The sequence below is a fragment of the Rhinolophus hipposideros genome, assembly GCF_964194185.1.
Source record: "Rhinolophus hipposideros genome assembly, chromosome: 5".
Classification (NCBI taxonomy): Eukaryota; Metazoa; Chordata; class Mammalia; order Chiroptera; family Rhinolophidae; genus Rhinolophus; species Rhinolophus hipposideros.
The window spans coordinates 54,694,615-54,710,832 of NC_138051.1; the positions used below are offsets into that span (position 1 = coordinate 54,694,615).

The 16,218-nt window shown below is 42.2% G+C and overlaps 1 protein-coding gene across 7 annotated transcripts in view; it reads left to right on the plus strand.

Moving 5' to 3' along the window:
- The window catches only part of TLN2 (talin 2), a 410,032-nt gene that overhangs the window by 101,942 nt on the left and 291,872 nt on the right, over nt 1-16,218 (plus strand). For 2 of the 7 annotated variants that reach the window (XM_081049586.1, XM_081049588.1), the window contains exon 3: nt 9,727-9,798. The exons of the other annotated variants lie outside the window; for them this stretch is intronic. The gene's annotated coding sequence lies outside the window, so the exon portion shown is untranslated. The remainder of the gene's footprint in view (nt 1-9,726; nt 9,799-16,218) is intronic. 7 annotated transcript variants of the gene reach the window in all.

Consider the following 16,218-nt stretch of genomic DNA (forward strand, 5'->3'; position numbering starts at 1 on the left):
GAAACCCCAGTATTACTTTTCGTATAATTTAGAGGACACACCTTTCTACTTTCTTGCTGAAATTATGTGCACAATACATACAGTGACTTGTCCCTTTCCCTCTTGTCACAAATCTCTTGAAGGCTGCTAGCCTAATATGCACACATCTCCAACTTTTTCTCAGTTCTTTTCAGTAATTTCCCAGAGGCTCTCTTTTTATTACTTGAGAGCAAAACTTTTGAATCAACTATGAGTGAGGTTTTGCCTGATTTCATTATGTCAAAAGTATGAAAAAAAAAAACAAAACAAAAAATCATAAAACTTCCTCCATTGTGCCAGTGGAATATAATTCTGTTAAAAGGGTCACTTATGTGATGCCTTCGAGAAAACTCCTCAGTGATCTGCCTTTAAAAGTACAGATGATAGGTTTGGAACAAAGGTTTAATGTGGCTTTTTTCTCTCAAAGGTCTTTCATAACTTGTATTGGGCAGATGAGGTTGTTTAATTCAGAGTGGTAATTAATTCAGAGTCGTCATTAGCATGTAAACGTAATCTGACCTTCGAGTACCCTTGAAGAAACTTGAGCAATTTATGGACACCAACATTTGACTGAGGGAAGAACACAGATTGTACCGGTCAGTTTGATGTATTATTTCAAAATATGGAAATTAGTTTTGTGTCAGATTGTGATTATAAGTAAAGTGTTAAAGACTCGGAGAGTTGTAAGTTGTATTGAATCTCTCAGCAGCCCTTAAGTGAGTATTCAGCAGATATCGTCACTAAATAATTGGCATAGCTAATGAGAAGAGTTAAATCAGCTTCTATCTTTATCCCTGTTGAGGTGCAGAATTAACAAACTGGGGAAGCGAAAACGTTCCCTGAAGGAAGTGAATGAGCAAGATGGGTTTTTCTTATGTGCCTCATTTATAACAAAGAGAGCAGAAATTTAAGTTTGGAATGTTTTGGGGGGAGGAGCAGGTATGGTGCCAAGTTACAGACCTGGGGTGTAAGAGCACATGTGACTGTGACGTCCCCACCCACCTGATTCCTTATCTGTCCAGTGAAGCTAGATAAGACCTAAAGCCCCTCCTAATGCTGATTTTTATCATTTTTAGTTCTCTGATTTTGGTGGTTTTCTATTTAAATCTACATGGTAGATGGCTATCTAGAGTCACCTCCCCCAATATTTTAACCACACCCCAAAAGGAAATTTATTGTATTTATTGAACTAACAGTTAATGCTGTTAGTTCAGCATCTTGTGTGAGATTCAATTCATGTCATTGTTTGTCACCTTTGCTCATTTCTATTGCTGTATGGTACCAGTTGTGTGAATATTCTATAATTTACCCATCTTACTGTCCATGGAAATTCGCCTCGTTTCCAGACTTTGGTTGGGCCAAAAAGTCAGTGACTGTAGTCTTGTTTTCTGGTGCGCCTACACACAACAATTGAAGCGTTCTCTTGCCTGTTTCTTTGAGATCCAACTACTGCAGGGTCCCATTGTTTGTGAAGTTTAGTAAACTTTCCAACGAGTATTCTCGCTTAAGGAAGGGATGCTAGAAGGTTTGCAGGATTTCTACTTCCACAGACGTTATCCTTAGGCTATCTGTATAGACATGCTACCAGTGTTATGGTGAGAACACCATATGGTTTCTGGCTTTTTATTTTATCTTCAATTTTCACTGCCCTGTATACATGTGTGTTTGTGTTTTTATATCAGACTCCCGTGAATTCTTTTGGCAGCGGTGAGACTCTAAAGGATAAATAAATCTAGCAGAGCATACGTTCCTCTTGTAGGCATTCTGCCTTTCCTTTGTGTACCGTGCCAGCTACGCTTGTGACATGTCCCTCCCATACAGGGCCTTACTGAAGCCCATGCTGCCAAATTCCTCATTGAACAGGATCCCGAGTGGGGAAGGGCAGCTGCAATATAACATGGCTGTGACCCTGAGGGTGCTGACAGCTGTGTGGGCGAATCCCCCAAACGGAAGAGATTGGAGAAGGAGACTCCTGGAGGATTATCCAATCAAACCATCTTTTTCTTTTTATGGACAGAGATGTGGGTTTAGAGAGGTATAGTGACGTGTCCAAGTAGAAGTTGTGTCTTTTTTTTTTTTGCTGTTCATATTGCCTCTTGTCTTCAATTATTATTTGTTGACTGAGGGTAAGGCAGTATTGAAAGAGGGTTTGAAATGCTCACAATTTATTATGGGTTTTGGGTAATGAGAGCTTTTAAATTGTTTCCAGAATAATATGTGATTTTCTGTTCTCTTCTCTTGGCAAATGACACACAGTGTCCTGCCCTCCTTCTTTTATGTGTTCTTGATGTTTTTATGTGGGTTGTAGGTTTATTTTGGTCCTAATCACATTACACTGACATGTAGTTAGGAGTTGGGCTGCTCTGTGTGAAGAATTCTAAATTTCACTCAAGATTTGTTTTAACTACAAATAAGACAAATTTTATGTTAGACAAGGGAACACATTCACTGTATGAAGCTGTCAGTGACCTATAATTATCTCACATTTTTTGATTTCAACTTTGGGTGCATGCTTGCTTCTAGGCAGCTGCTACAGCCTTGATTTCCCCCGCTGCCCCTGGTTTCATTTCTTCCCCGGGTTGAAGGCCTGCTGTCCTGCCTTTGGTATAGTCTGTCTCTGCCTGCTTGGCTTAATTGGACAGAAGCTCTGCTAGGCAGGTGATCAATCATCGCGCTGCTCATTTGTCCTATGCTGTGCAGTCATTCCTAGTAGCTATGCCTCACGTTATTTGGATAGCAGAAAGGTGCTTTTGAGTTGTTTGAAATTTCAGGTAGGAGATGAGGTAAGCAATTGCATGACAAAGAGGCAGAATTATAGTTTGATAAACTTGGCCCTGAGTTTTCTTGCAAAGGTGTAGGTTGAATAGAGAGTGAGAGACACCTATTTCTTTTGGACTGTCAAGTGATGGCATTGCTCTAACTGATGATAGAGATTGGAAGACAGTGAGACATCATTGTTCCCTCCCATTCTCCACGTGGGAAGCGCCTCACTGAAGATCAGTGAGTATGGATGAATGAGCTAATCAGATTTCAGTGGAGGGTGGACATTTCTGCAGCCAAAGACAGGGAGAGGTCATGTTACTAATTCAGAGCATACTGAGCCTCCCGTTCTGCAGCTCCGGTGCTCCCCTTTCCGTGCCTGTGCTCCCCTTCCCGTGCCTGTGCTCCCCTTTCCGTGCCTGTGCTCCCCTTCCCGTGCCTGTGCTCCCCTTTCCGTGCCTGTGCTCCCCTTTCCGTGCCTGTGCTCCCCTTTCCGTGCCTGTGCTCCCCTTTCCGTGCCCGTGCCTTTTCTCCCAGTCTGTCTCTTTACTGCTCTTAATGCTCACCTCTTCCTTTTTGTCCTGTTCTTTTTCTTTATACCCCAAACTGCTAGTCATAGAAAAATCACAGTTAAGTTTGAAATATTCTATTTGGAATAAAATGTCAGGTGTCATGTTTTTGTATGAAAAAAATGGCTGAGTTAAATCCTGTAGAAACAAAGAAACCCCAACCAAACCATTCTTGCTTTTCTTTTTCATTTTGTTCGAGGTTGTGGTTGTTACCCCCACCCCCTCTTAGGGCTCTAGAGAAAAATGAGGTGGTGATGATTGTTGTTTGGTAATCAATCTGAGTAATTATTCCCCTCACCAATATTGTAATTTTGCGACTGTTTGCTTTTTTAGCAAACATAACTTTGCCTTGGAGATTGAGGACTCTACTTATATTCTAATTTTTTAAAAAAGTCATACATACTGTTAATGTTGTAAGAGAATTAGGAGCGTCATATCTTCACCACATTACCCACTCTGAAAAACTAACATGTTCGCGCTTCTGCAGATCATAGCCACTTGATGGTACAAAGATTTACTAAACCTGTTGAGCAAATGTTTTCTTCCTCTCCCTTCTTTGTTTTTTCTTAATGAAACAATAACAAGAGACTCAATGGCCCTGTCCTAGCTCTCCTACTTACATATTACTTCCAACTATTTAAACCTCAGTTTTCTCATCTGTAAAATGGGAGTAATGATTGTACCTACTCATAAGGTTGCTATGTGGCTTGAGAAGGTATAACACACGCACTTCAGGCCTAGTGCATAGTCAGGATTCAATAAATGTTCGCTAACGGCATTCCTTTTTATTTATGTGTGCCTAAGGCAGGAGGGGCGTAGGACTTGGGGAGGTAGGAAGAGCATAGCTTTTAAAGACAAATAGACGGAGATTTAGATTTCAGATCACTAGCGAATGCTGGGGAAAATAGCAGGCCGCAGGAAAAGAAGAAGACCAAATAGGAGATGGGCTGACTGCATCAAAGAAGCCGTAGGCCTGCGTGTAGCGGAGCTGAGCGGGGCTGCTGAGGACGGGACGTTGTGAACTTGACTTCTTCATAGTGTTGTCCTTCATAGGGTTGTCATCGTTGGAGCCAGCTCAACGGTACGTAACACGCACAGCACATGAGATTCGGTAAGATTTTAAACTCATCGGAACTTCAGGTTCTCCTTCTGAAAATTAAATACCTCTCTGCCTCGTCAGAGTGTTCTGAGTTCCAAATGAGATAATGCATGAAAAAGGATGATACACAGTAGAGAGCCACTCTTAGTGTTCCTTCTCAGTGTGGGATAGCAATGTACTGCTAAAAGAATAGATAATATTTAAGACTAATTGAGCGCTTACATGTGCCCCACGGACTTCTAAGTGTGGTTAGAAGTGTTAACTCATTGAGGCTTTACAACACATGTGACTAAAACACGTGTGACTACTACTCTCGTTTTATGGGTGAGGAACGCGGCAGAGCTGCCTGAACTCAGTCTGCGGGCTTCAGCGACCACAGTATTGACTACAGATTTGGGGGTTTAAGCCACATTTCATCCTGACTGTGCTTAAGGTAGATGTCGCCCAAATGGGGTTGGTTGGCCCCGCCCCTTTGGGTGGGGGTGAGGTGTTTCTCACTTCGTTGGTAAATACCTCAAGACTGTTAATAGGAATCAAGTCCTGGACGTGTTGGCCTGGGCCAGGATGATTTTTCTGTTACTGCGTATACCCTCATTGTAAGCTGCATCCCTAGTGGCTCATAAATGAGACAGGGAGGGAGTTTGCTTCCTGTGCCTTTTCACTATAAATCATTAGCAGGAGAGGATGATAGCATATTACATAAGCTTAAGACTGAAGTTGTGCCTCTTTACCAAATGGAGAACTGGGAATCGACGACTCTGGTATTCTCCTGCCTTCATAGGCTGATGCAGGCTGTGCCCACCTCTAGAATCAGGCCAGAAAGCAAAAGTGATGGAAAAAAGGAAAGTGGGTCTTGTCAGGGGTACAGAAGTAGAATTTGTGGCAACTGTAGTATTTCTGTTTGGTGGTTGAAGAATGTAAAATTGGCTATACAATTCTCAAATGAAGGATAGTCTCCAGAAGGGACTGTGTTACTTGCATGTGAAACCGCAATTGTATTTCTAAGAAAATATTTCTGATGGTTTTAAAAAGTCTTTTAGTTAGTGTCCAAAAAAGGAAAAAAAAAAATTGAGCCACGAACTGAGGAATATATGCCATCTTTCTTTAGGGGTCTGAAATCTTTATCATTGGAGAGTTATAGGCCTCTCAAAGCTGGGTTTTTAATTGTCCCCTCTGAAGAGAAACAGCGTGTGTGTAATCTCCCTGCTTCTTAGAAGAACCTGAAATTTGCCCCTGAAGTTTGTTGAAGGCACAAGAGCTGAGTAAAGTTACATGTGTCAAGCGTATGTATATAACAGTTACACAACTTCCTGAAGTGGATAGAAAAGATAAGCCTCATTGCTTCCATCTTTAATGTATGGGAAGTCCAGAATTGTGAATAGCTTTTATTTCTACTGCTCTGCTGTCAGTAGAACAATAGTCAAACTTTTCTTTGAAACGTAAATTGTAGCTACACTGCAGGGACCAAAGAGGTGGATGAAAAGATGACTGTATATGTTGTTGAGTGGGAAAAGAAATATCAAATTGCAGATTTAAGAGGTTCGGGATTATTCAATCGGGGATTGGGTGGTGTAGAGTTGGACGATTAAGCTGCCATTCCGAGCCTGTCTTCTTGTTCATAAGGTAGGTGAGAAATGCCACCTCATAGATAAATGGTGAAGAATAAGCCCGGCGATATTGGTGAAGAGTTAGGATTGCACCTGGCAGAGAGCAGGTGTTCAATTAATCGTAGTTGTCGTTTGCATGGAAAATGTTTAAAGTAATGTTTGTCTAACTGTTCACTGGGGCTTATTTTGGTTGAAATGGGGATGGGGATGGAATCGGGTGTGAAATTGTTCCACCAGCATGTTATACCTTTGTTAGCTGGAAAGCAAAATCAGAAAGATTTTTTAAAATCTGAGAGCAATAGAATAATTTCTAAAGTAATCTATTTGGTTTTATTTTCACTCTCACTAGGTTGTTTTACAACAGACATTTTAATTTTGTATATAGTTGTCTAATTTTGGAGAGGAGTGTGTATGTTGAATTCTTTACATACTTTGTCCTCGCCAGGGTGAGGGGTAAATTAGAGGCTCTCGTCCCAGTGGCTTGCGTGGAAAGAATTTTACTTAAAGTCCTTACCTTCTCTTTGTGCTTCCTGTCTTTCCTTTGTCCCTCACGTAGATTGACAGTGAAGTGTGTCTGGTCCTTTGAATTCTGGGCCAAAGGTGCTTAAATTGCACACCTGAAACTTGAAGGGAAAGGTGATCATAGCAGTTTTTTGGTGTACTGTAGATCACATCCCAGCCTTGTCTGTCTGCCTGTGGTTGAGTTTCTCAGGTCTGTGCCATGGTTTTGAGGAAAGCAAAGAATGGCCCATATGGCGTGCGGAGCCCTGAGTCAAGTTAGCGTGGCCCCTTACAGATGTGTGACTTGAGTTCTTGACACTGGGCTCTGATAAATGGTGGTGAAATTCTCAAGAATTGAAGAAAGTTGGACCATCATCTGCCTTTTATTTTGGAGGAAAGATATCAAGAAGTAGAGAATATCAGTAAATCCTGGAAAAAAAATGTTTTTTCCTGGTTTTGACAGACTATACAGTTGGTTGTTTTCTATGTTTCATCAAGAGATTGGTGTCCAAATAAGATTTTAGGATGTAGTAGCCCACTTATCAAGTTTTCATGAATGAGATATGGGTCAACTTGCCAAGGACTGTTGCACAGCCAGTGTGTGGGCAGGTCTGAGCTGGGTCCTGGCAGCCAGACCCAGCACCCTCCTCTCCACCCCGTGTGCTTTCTACAGTTGCCTGCTTCTGGTGAATGTGGAGGTGAAAACTTTTTTGCAGGAGTCGCTTTTCAACAGGTATGTGTTTTCTACTTTCTCAAATGATTATTATTTTTTTATTTTAAAGCAAACCTGACTTTCTAACCCCTGAGGTCCTTCTATTTAGCAAGTTTCCTTTCTAGTTTGTTCTGCCTTTTTTGTTGTATTTTCCTGCAGCTGACATTTTCAGGATGGAATGACCCCCAAGCGTCAATTCCAGAGTTCAAAAGCCAGAGAAGAAAATTGCATCTTCTCCCTCTGATGTGCAATTAACTTTGACTTTAGCAGAGATTCGCTAACCCTGCTGGGATGTGGGAGACTTGTTGTGGAGGCTTTGGAAGCTGCATAATGAAATGAATGGTGTGCCCTGAAATTGCTTTCACCCCACCCCCATCCCTACCCCACCCCAAAACATTCACACGCTCAATTCCATGGATCCCAAGGCTGGGATAAGCTCTCAAAAGTTATCTACAGTTTAGATACTAACTCTTGCCTGCTTTAAACATGCCAAGTGTTTCTCAGAACCAGAAGTTTACAAAGTGCGTTGTTGTACAGCTGTTTGAACGGAGCCCTCAAGCCAGCAACAAGGGGGAATAAATCCCAGAGAGAACAAGCTAAACTGGGCCATTGGAGTTAAGTTGAGGGAGATGGAGTGTTCAGCTGACGTGTGACTTAACATTCTCAGTGAGGTATGGATAGGGTGGTGTTATCCTGTACTTCCCTAGCTGCGAAGCCCTGGAATAAACACTTGTGATAACGTCTGCCTCCTCCCGTACCCCATCCTGCCACCTGATTGCCAAGAAGTCAGAGGGTTCTCCTTCTGTACTTAGTAAATAGCTGCGTGATCTTAGGCAAGTTGTGGACCATCCTTTTAGCAGCTAGCATATCTTGAGAGCCGGGCACTGTGCTAAGTGTATTGTACGCACTTTATTTTATCCTCTCAAGAACCCTACGAGGGTCGAGGTATATCTTATCTTTATGGATAAGAAAACGGAGGATTAGAGCAGGTTATGGAGTTGAGACTCACAGCCGGGTTTGTACAGACTCTAAAGCTGCTTGTAAACGGTAAATTTGCAACACAGTATCTGGCATGTATAATCTAAACTTGTTTGCCCTTAATACATAGCTTTTCATACATGTAAATATGTATGTAGAGAGAGTAATCCTTGACTGAATCTCAAAGGGAGAAATTGACAAATCCATTGGCATAGTTGGGAGAATTTAACACCGTGTTTCCCTGAAAATCAGACTGGGTCTTATCTTAATGTTTGCTCCAAAAGATGCATTAGGGCTTATGTTCAGAGGCTGTCATCCTGAAATGTCATGCTAGGGCTTATTTTCCGGTTTGGACTTATTTTAGGGGAAACACGGTAGTAATCAATATATCAAACAGGCAAAGAATAAAACAGTAAAGATACAGATGCTTAATCTGGTGGACAGGGATAGAATACAGCTCCCATATCTGGAGCATGTTTATTCTTAAACCCATGTGGACCATTTATGAAAAGTGACCATGTGTACCCTTCAACACATTTTTTAAAAGAGTCAGTATCATATGAACTAAAAAGAAACTAGTTAAGTTAGAAACGAAAGGCAAATAGGCAAGCAAGTTGCCCAGTGCTCTGAAATTGTGAGATGCTGTTCAATTTCTTTCCCATGTGGAGCATACAGCCCCCAGCTAGGAAGAGTTTGCAGTCTTGGGGGGCCGACCTGGAAGCAGAGGGTCAACCTGCTGTTGACCACCCCAGGTTTACTGGGGATTAAATGCTGCTCCTGTTTTCTTTTGAGGGGCTAGGGGTAGAGGGTTGTTTGACATGGGAACTACTTATTCCCCTCCTCAGTGAGGCCTTTTGTAAACATAAATCTCTACCCTTCCACTTACTTTGGAGGGAGAATCCTGAAAACCACCTGGGACTCCTTGTTTATGGGAATTCTGGGCTTTTCCAGCATTCCTGTGCCCTGATAACATAGCCTTTTCAATACTGGGAAATCAAGTGTCTTATTGCAACATAAATGCATTGGTTTTCAAAAAGCTGTGAATCAGAGCTTTGTAAATGGAGGATTTTCTACTCCAAATTTGTCTCTTAATGTTACAGCTCCAGCCTCAGAAGGGTGTGTGTATAGGAAGCAGTTCTGGCTTCCTTGTTGGAGCTCAGCGGTGCTGAGGCAGTATGTGCATAGAGAGTGAGACGACCCCAGGCTTGAAAGCCAGGGAGAGCTGTGTCTCCTGGCATTAAAGCCAGGTGCTTCTCCTCTCTGATGCTCAGACCAGGCTTCAGACACCAACCTCGAAGTAGACTCATAAAGAATAGATGAAATAATGTATTTCAGACAGCTCTGTACCTGGCATAAAATGTCAGTAAATGATCCCTATTGAGACTATGGTTACCTGCAACTTCATTAATTCAGACTCTTAGCTTAGTGTTTGCAATCAGTTGGGTTGCATTCATACACGCATTTATTCCTTCATTCTTGCAGATAGTTGAGAAACTGTGGTGGGATCTGGAAGTTCAAGTTGCTTTCTACTGTCCATGACAAGTCTCCAAGCAGGTGAGTAGAGAGGAGCTTAGGATCAAAGGATTTCAAGTTAGAAACAATCTTCCTTCATTTTGTACTCAAGGGGGTGGGGTGGCGGAAGTTCTACAGAATGCAAACGATTGACCTCCAGTCATCAGTGCAGTGAGATAAGACAAGGGTGATGTTGTTTCAGTCGTTGCCATAGTCACTGCCAAGTATCTGTCTGCATTAATTCATGTCACAACATCTTGATGAGAATGCCACTGCCAGTCCAGTTTTGTATTTGAGGCATCTGAGGCCTAGGGAATATACGAACGACACTTGGTCAAGGTCACGTGGCTCCTGCCCTGTTCTGTCTGGCTGCAGATCTCACCCTCCTCGCCAGAGCCCTACACTGCCACTTTGGTATTTTTAATCTACTTATTAAAATTAAGTTGCTAATCCAGCCATGTGTCCTTAGGCCAGAGGCCTTCTTGCACAAAACGAGTGTCATGTGTAAAATGTTCTCAGAACTCCCTAAAATGCATACCAACCTCTTAGAGATTATTTAAAACTGGCATGGGATTAACTTGTACATACAAATTTATGTGACTTGGTTCTACTAGAATTTATTGAATGCATATCCATGTTCACTTCCGAAATGGGGTCATTCGCCAGGTCCCTGGCAACCTCCCCACACTCTCTCCCCTGCCATATTTTCTCAGGCCATTGGCGGAACTGTATTTGAGGTTAGTACAATTTCCTTTATCTGGCAATTTTAAGAATTCATCTTGATCTTCCCTAGAGTATCAGAGATTGGTGAAAATTTACTGCCATCTCCCTTTCTTGCCAAGTTTGACTTTCGCTACTTTGTCTCATATTACATCTTCAGTAACAGTGTGCCAAATTTCCTTGCAGAAAATGGGACACGGGCTTAGACTTTGGCTCTCTTGTCTGGAGGGACCCCTAGGGTAGTTTAAGGCATGAGGAAACTAAGTCCCAGAGAGATGGTGTCCCACAGTTGCCATTGTTGATCACCAGAGCTCAGGCCAGTACTGCTGCCCCAACGACAAGCTCCACACCACGCCGGGCTCTCATTCAGGCTTTGTCAGTGGCCCTCCAATGCCGTCCTGCTGAGGCATTTTCATAGTCTGTCAGAACTCTTGGCAGTGTGGGGTTGGATCTATAACTCTGCTGCCAGTGGGAACTACTGCAAGAGAAGCTGAAAGAGGAGCGAGCTACTGGCTTTAGTCTTGCATTCATGGTGGAAGTGTGAGGTGTGAAGGTGTGGGTCTGAGTGGCCGTGATGTGGTTGGCCATGTGAATTGTTTGTAGATCTATTAGTTTTTCTTTAAGTGATCCGCTGAACAAACAAACCCACTAAGTAAAATATTTAAGGAAACAAGTCAGTATCTTTTTCTAATGACTAGGAAAACAGTAATGCATTTCCTTTAGACATGTGTGCACGCCAATGTATAACTATCATTCTTGGGCGCTCGGACTCATTGGTACGCATACTTGTATCCCTGGGGCTTCGCTTCTGCATCTCCTCAGAGTCCCCTCTGAAACCCAGTGATGCCAACACCAGAATTATGTGCAGACCACTCCTTTGGGGTTGCCTGGCCAGTCCCAGTGGTACCAGGGGCCCTTCACCCCAAGGGTCCAGAGGCATTCTTCTCTGCTGGCAGGATCCCTCTGAGATCTTAGGTGTTCTACCTCCAAACAGAAGCAAAAACTTAAAATCTCATGGATCTGTCAACTTCGGATGCTGGCCCAAATGGATCTCTCCCAGATCCTGTCCCAAGTGATCTCTCTCTCTGTTCGGACGTTTGGAAATATTCTCTTGTTTCTGTTTTACAGGTAATGGCGGGTTTAGAGAAGCCAGCTCCCGTTCTTAGGGAGCTTATTCTGTGTGTGTATAGACAAGCCACGAATAACTGAAAAGTTAGGCTGTGGAGCGTTCACAAGACTTAAGTATGTGTGTGGACATTGTGGTATGTGTGCATAAATGCTGTATATAGAGTCTGGTAAAGTCTATACGTGTATCTACAGTATATACACTCGTGTCCACATACAGGTACATACACACATGCACATTTGGTACCAAAGAGACAATGAGTCACAGTCTTCCCTTTAATGCTTGGGAAGGCCTGAAGGGAAAATTTTAGGGGCAGGGGCCCTGGAGGGTGGGTTGGATTTTGGACTTTTGAGGAGGAGTACACACTGCAGCTGATAGGACTGGGGAAGCTATCAGGTGTTTGGTGCTAGAATCTGGAGTTTTCTTTGGATTATTTTTTTAATGGTTGCTTAGTATTCTGTCATAACTTTTTTATACCATAACTTATTTGTCTAGTCCTCTATTGATGGACATTTTTTGGTCTCTAGTATTTTGCTGCTCTTAATGCATATCCATGAACAAATAGAGTTTTGCCTATGTGTGAATTTATAGGATAAATTCCTAAAAGTAGGATTGTTGGGTCAAAGAAATATAAGTTTAAACATGGATAGACGTTGCCAAATTTCTTTCTTTGGAGGAAAGATGTAAGAGAAGTCCTGTTTCCCCACTCCTGTATCCACACTATTATACTTTCTGAACTTATTCTTCCTGACAGATGAAAAATAGTGTTTTACTGTAGTTTTAATTTGCATTTTTCTTACAAGTGGCATTGAGGATTTTTTTACTTGTTGAAGAACTGTCTTATTTCCTTTCCTGACATTTGTTTGTACTTTTATGCCTTTTTTTTCCCCTCTGTTAGGCAGTTGGTCTACTTCTTAGGTAATTGTTGGAGCACTTAATATACTAAGAAAGTTAGTCTTTGTTGTTTGAGTTGTGATCAATTTTTCCTAGTTGCTCATTGGTTGTTGGGCTTATTTTATAGTGTGTTTTGCCATGTATGTTTTTTCTAAACTTCGATACAGTTGAATTTACTTATCTTTTCTCATATGTGTCATACTTAGAGCTTCCACACTTGAAAACACAGTAGATTCCCCGCTCCCGTGCCCAACCCAGTACTATTATGGATTACTCTAAATCCATGAATCATTATCTGTAAGTGCAAAGTTGGTCAGGAATCTATATTTTAGATGGAGTCTCCTGTGAGTCTCTTGAAGCCAGTTCATTTGGGAATCACTGTCTTAGAGCATGTGTGGGTGATGAGTGACCCAGGTGATGAGTGACCCAGGTTTACATAATGGAAAGAAGAGTCTAAGCTACTTCAAATATCACTCACCAGGAATAATTTGTATTTACTGGAAGCTGAATGGACTTTTGTCCGGCCATTGGGATTGTATTTGGTGCTCATTCCCAGCCAGCTGCTCAAAACACCCCCTTACAACATGCTGCACGGTTGTCCACGTTGACTGTCATGGTCTTGTCCTGGGAATTGCGTCCCAGAATAGCCCCTAAAACACTCCTACAAAAGAAAACAAATTTTTTTTTCTTTTTTTCCTTTTTTTTTTTTTTTTGTAAAGCATTGCTCTTGCCTCACATGGCAAATAATGATTTGGCAATATGATCATGCTATTGTTCTTTGGTTTTGTGAACATGCTGCCTTGATTGAATTGAAAGGGCCCCAAATATAGTTGTTTAAGCCATGGTTGCTTATGTGCTGTATAACTTTGGGCAAGGCACTCAACTTCCTTCATCAGTTCTTCCTTAGAAAATTGGGAATCGTGATGCCTCATGGTTGTGAAGATAAGGTTAGGTAAAGGGTCCAATAAATCTCATGTAAATACTTAGGTTGGATGGGTAGTTGGCCTCAAATTTTTCTGTACTGGAATCTGTGGGGAAGGGGTTGTTAGACATGTAGATTCCTGGGTCCTAAAACATGCATTTTTATAGTCATCTTAAGTTATTCTGAAGCAGGTGGCCCATGATCTGCACTGAGAGAAACTCAAAACTCAGGCCTTGAGTTAGGAGAGTCAGGGAAAGCTGGTGGGGATGTATTCCTTTGGCTCCATTCCCCATCCCTCCCCACGGCTCCTAACAGTGATCCATTTGGATCCAGCTAATATTTCGTTGTGAGAGCCCTAATTAGATTTTTAGACTCTTAGGATACACACACACACACACACACACACACACACACACACCCCCAGGGCGATTATTCTCAGAACAAAAGCAGCTAATAGTATTTTTCTTTTCATCTGATTGGTTATTTAACAAAGAAGTTTAACCTCTGTGGGTAATGCCAGAGGATTTGAATCATGACATTTATATGTCATTATGGGGCTTTGCAGATGTTAGCACCAGGTGTAGAGGCTTCCCTGGCACTCTGCCCAGGGAGAGAAGTTCCACCAACCTGTGGGGTGCTGTTCAGAAAGATCCTATGCAGCCAGACCTGTGAATTACTGAGCTGATACGTCACAAGCACCCCATTCTAGTGGCTGCAAGGCTTAGGTGATGAACTGCTATTTGCTTATGGCATGAACCAAAGATGTTTTCTGATTGTCTTAACCAGTGAGAGCTGGGTCGCTTGGCTTTGGGATAATGGGTACAGTGCTTCCCAGATGCCAATGTGGACATCAGTCACCAAGGATTAAAATGCAGATTCTGATTTAGCGGGTCCAGGCTGAGGCCTGAGGATCAGCATTTCCAACCAGCGCCCAGGACGGAGGTCCAGGGAACTCACTGAGAGGAGCAAGGGATTGGGAATCAGACAGACCTAGATGTAAAGCCTGGCGCAGCCACTTCAGCTGTGCTGCTGCTACCTGTGTGCTTTTGTTGATGCGATACCTTATCGAGGTGCGGCTTGCTTTGTATTATAGGGACGATATGATTGAGTGCAATAATCTGCACTGCCTTTAAAACTTGTCAACAGGTTTTGAGGCCGTTTAGTATGCCACTAGTGGGTACCAAGGTACCTCTCTTGTTTGGCTTATGAGTCATGCCAGTATCTGAAAACCAGATGAAAGTTGATAGAAAAAAGAAAGGTATTTGGAAACTTGGGTAGATTGCTGTGAACTTCCCTAGGTGATTGGAAGGTAGGTGTAGATGTGATTTCACTGGTTTGGAAGGAGGCATGTTTCTGTGGAGATAATGTAAGATCACTTTGCTTATAGTCTTCCTGCTGTTCTATGGGGGAATTAGGAGACATGGCTGCCCACTGGAATCACCTGCAGGGCTTTTAAAATTGCTGATGCTCAGGTCTCAGTGGAGATTCTCCTGTCATTGATCTGGGGTGCAACCTGGGCAGTAGGATTTTTAAATGCTCCCTGGTGCTAGTATTCAGCGAAGACTGAGAATTAGTGGAATAAATGAATATATCACTTGATTTTTTTTTCTCTGTGTGTTTTAAATTTATTTTTAATTCCCACATAATAACTCTTTTGTGTGTGTATGTATGGGTTTTGACAAATGCATAAAGTTACGAAATCACCACCACACTCAATGTTCCTAGCATTTGGTTTTCATAAATGCACTTTTGGAGTTTTCCTCCTTAAAATGTAAAACCGAACCACATGGTCTTCACTTGACATTTATTATTACTGTTGTGTTGTTGTTATTGCTGCTACTATCTGAAATCCTATCTCTTAAAATAAGTGTAAATTTTCAAACTGTTTTCCCAGCCCTTGTTTGCTATGCAGTGGTTTGTCGGTTAGGGAGCATTTATAACTACAAATGCCCACGCTACACCCCAGACCAGTTAAACCAGAATTCTCCAAGGCGGAGCCCAGGCATTTGGCTTTGCAAAGCTGCCCAGGAGTTAACTAATGGGCAGCCAGACCTGAGAACCACGTCTCTGGTTCTCCCATGAAATACCTCCAGGTCCAAGGTCATGGTTCTCGTCAAGGCCCCTATCTCTTTTCTCAGCCATAGGTACTTCTGGTCTATATATGGTTTCTTTTTTCTGTGACACCAATTTGGATGCATTTTTGAAAAGGATTCAAGGAAAATAGCTTATTGATTATCTAGGATGGTTAAATATTGTTCATAAATTTTGTGTTTTTGCCTACTTTCAGTGAAATACTGTTGATCTGTATAACACATTTTTTTCTTAATGTCTTTCCTCTGGGGGCCATGTGAGCCGCGTGGTAATCATGCAGATGGTAATGGTACAGTCTGTACAGCAGCGGTTTGGGAGGTCGCCTCAGTGACGTCCCAGGCTCATTTGTGCATTTATTGTGGGAGTGAGGGAAGCCATGGATGGGTGCTCTCTGCCGGGCTTTGTAAAGTCAGTGGAATGCCTTCCTGACTTACCTGTTTCCGAGAACAGAGGCTGTAGTTGTAGTTTTTAAAAGGGGTTTTCTAAATAAGTAGCATTCAAGGTATACCTTCACATCTAGGACTAAACAGCTCCTTCCTTTTCACGGATTGGGGGCTCATCTTCTGGCAGTGCTTATTTAGTCTGGAAGCTGATTAAATACTGTTCCTCCAGGAAGTAGAGTAATGCCATGTGTTATACAAAGGTTCCAAAAATGCTCTAAACAAGATTCTCATTGGATGCTTAAAACAAACCCATTTTATGGATAAGG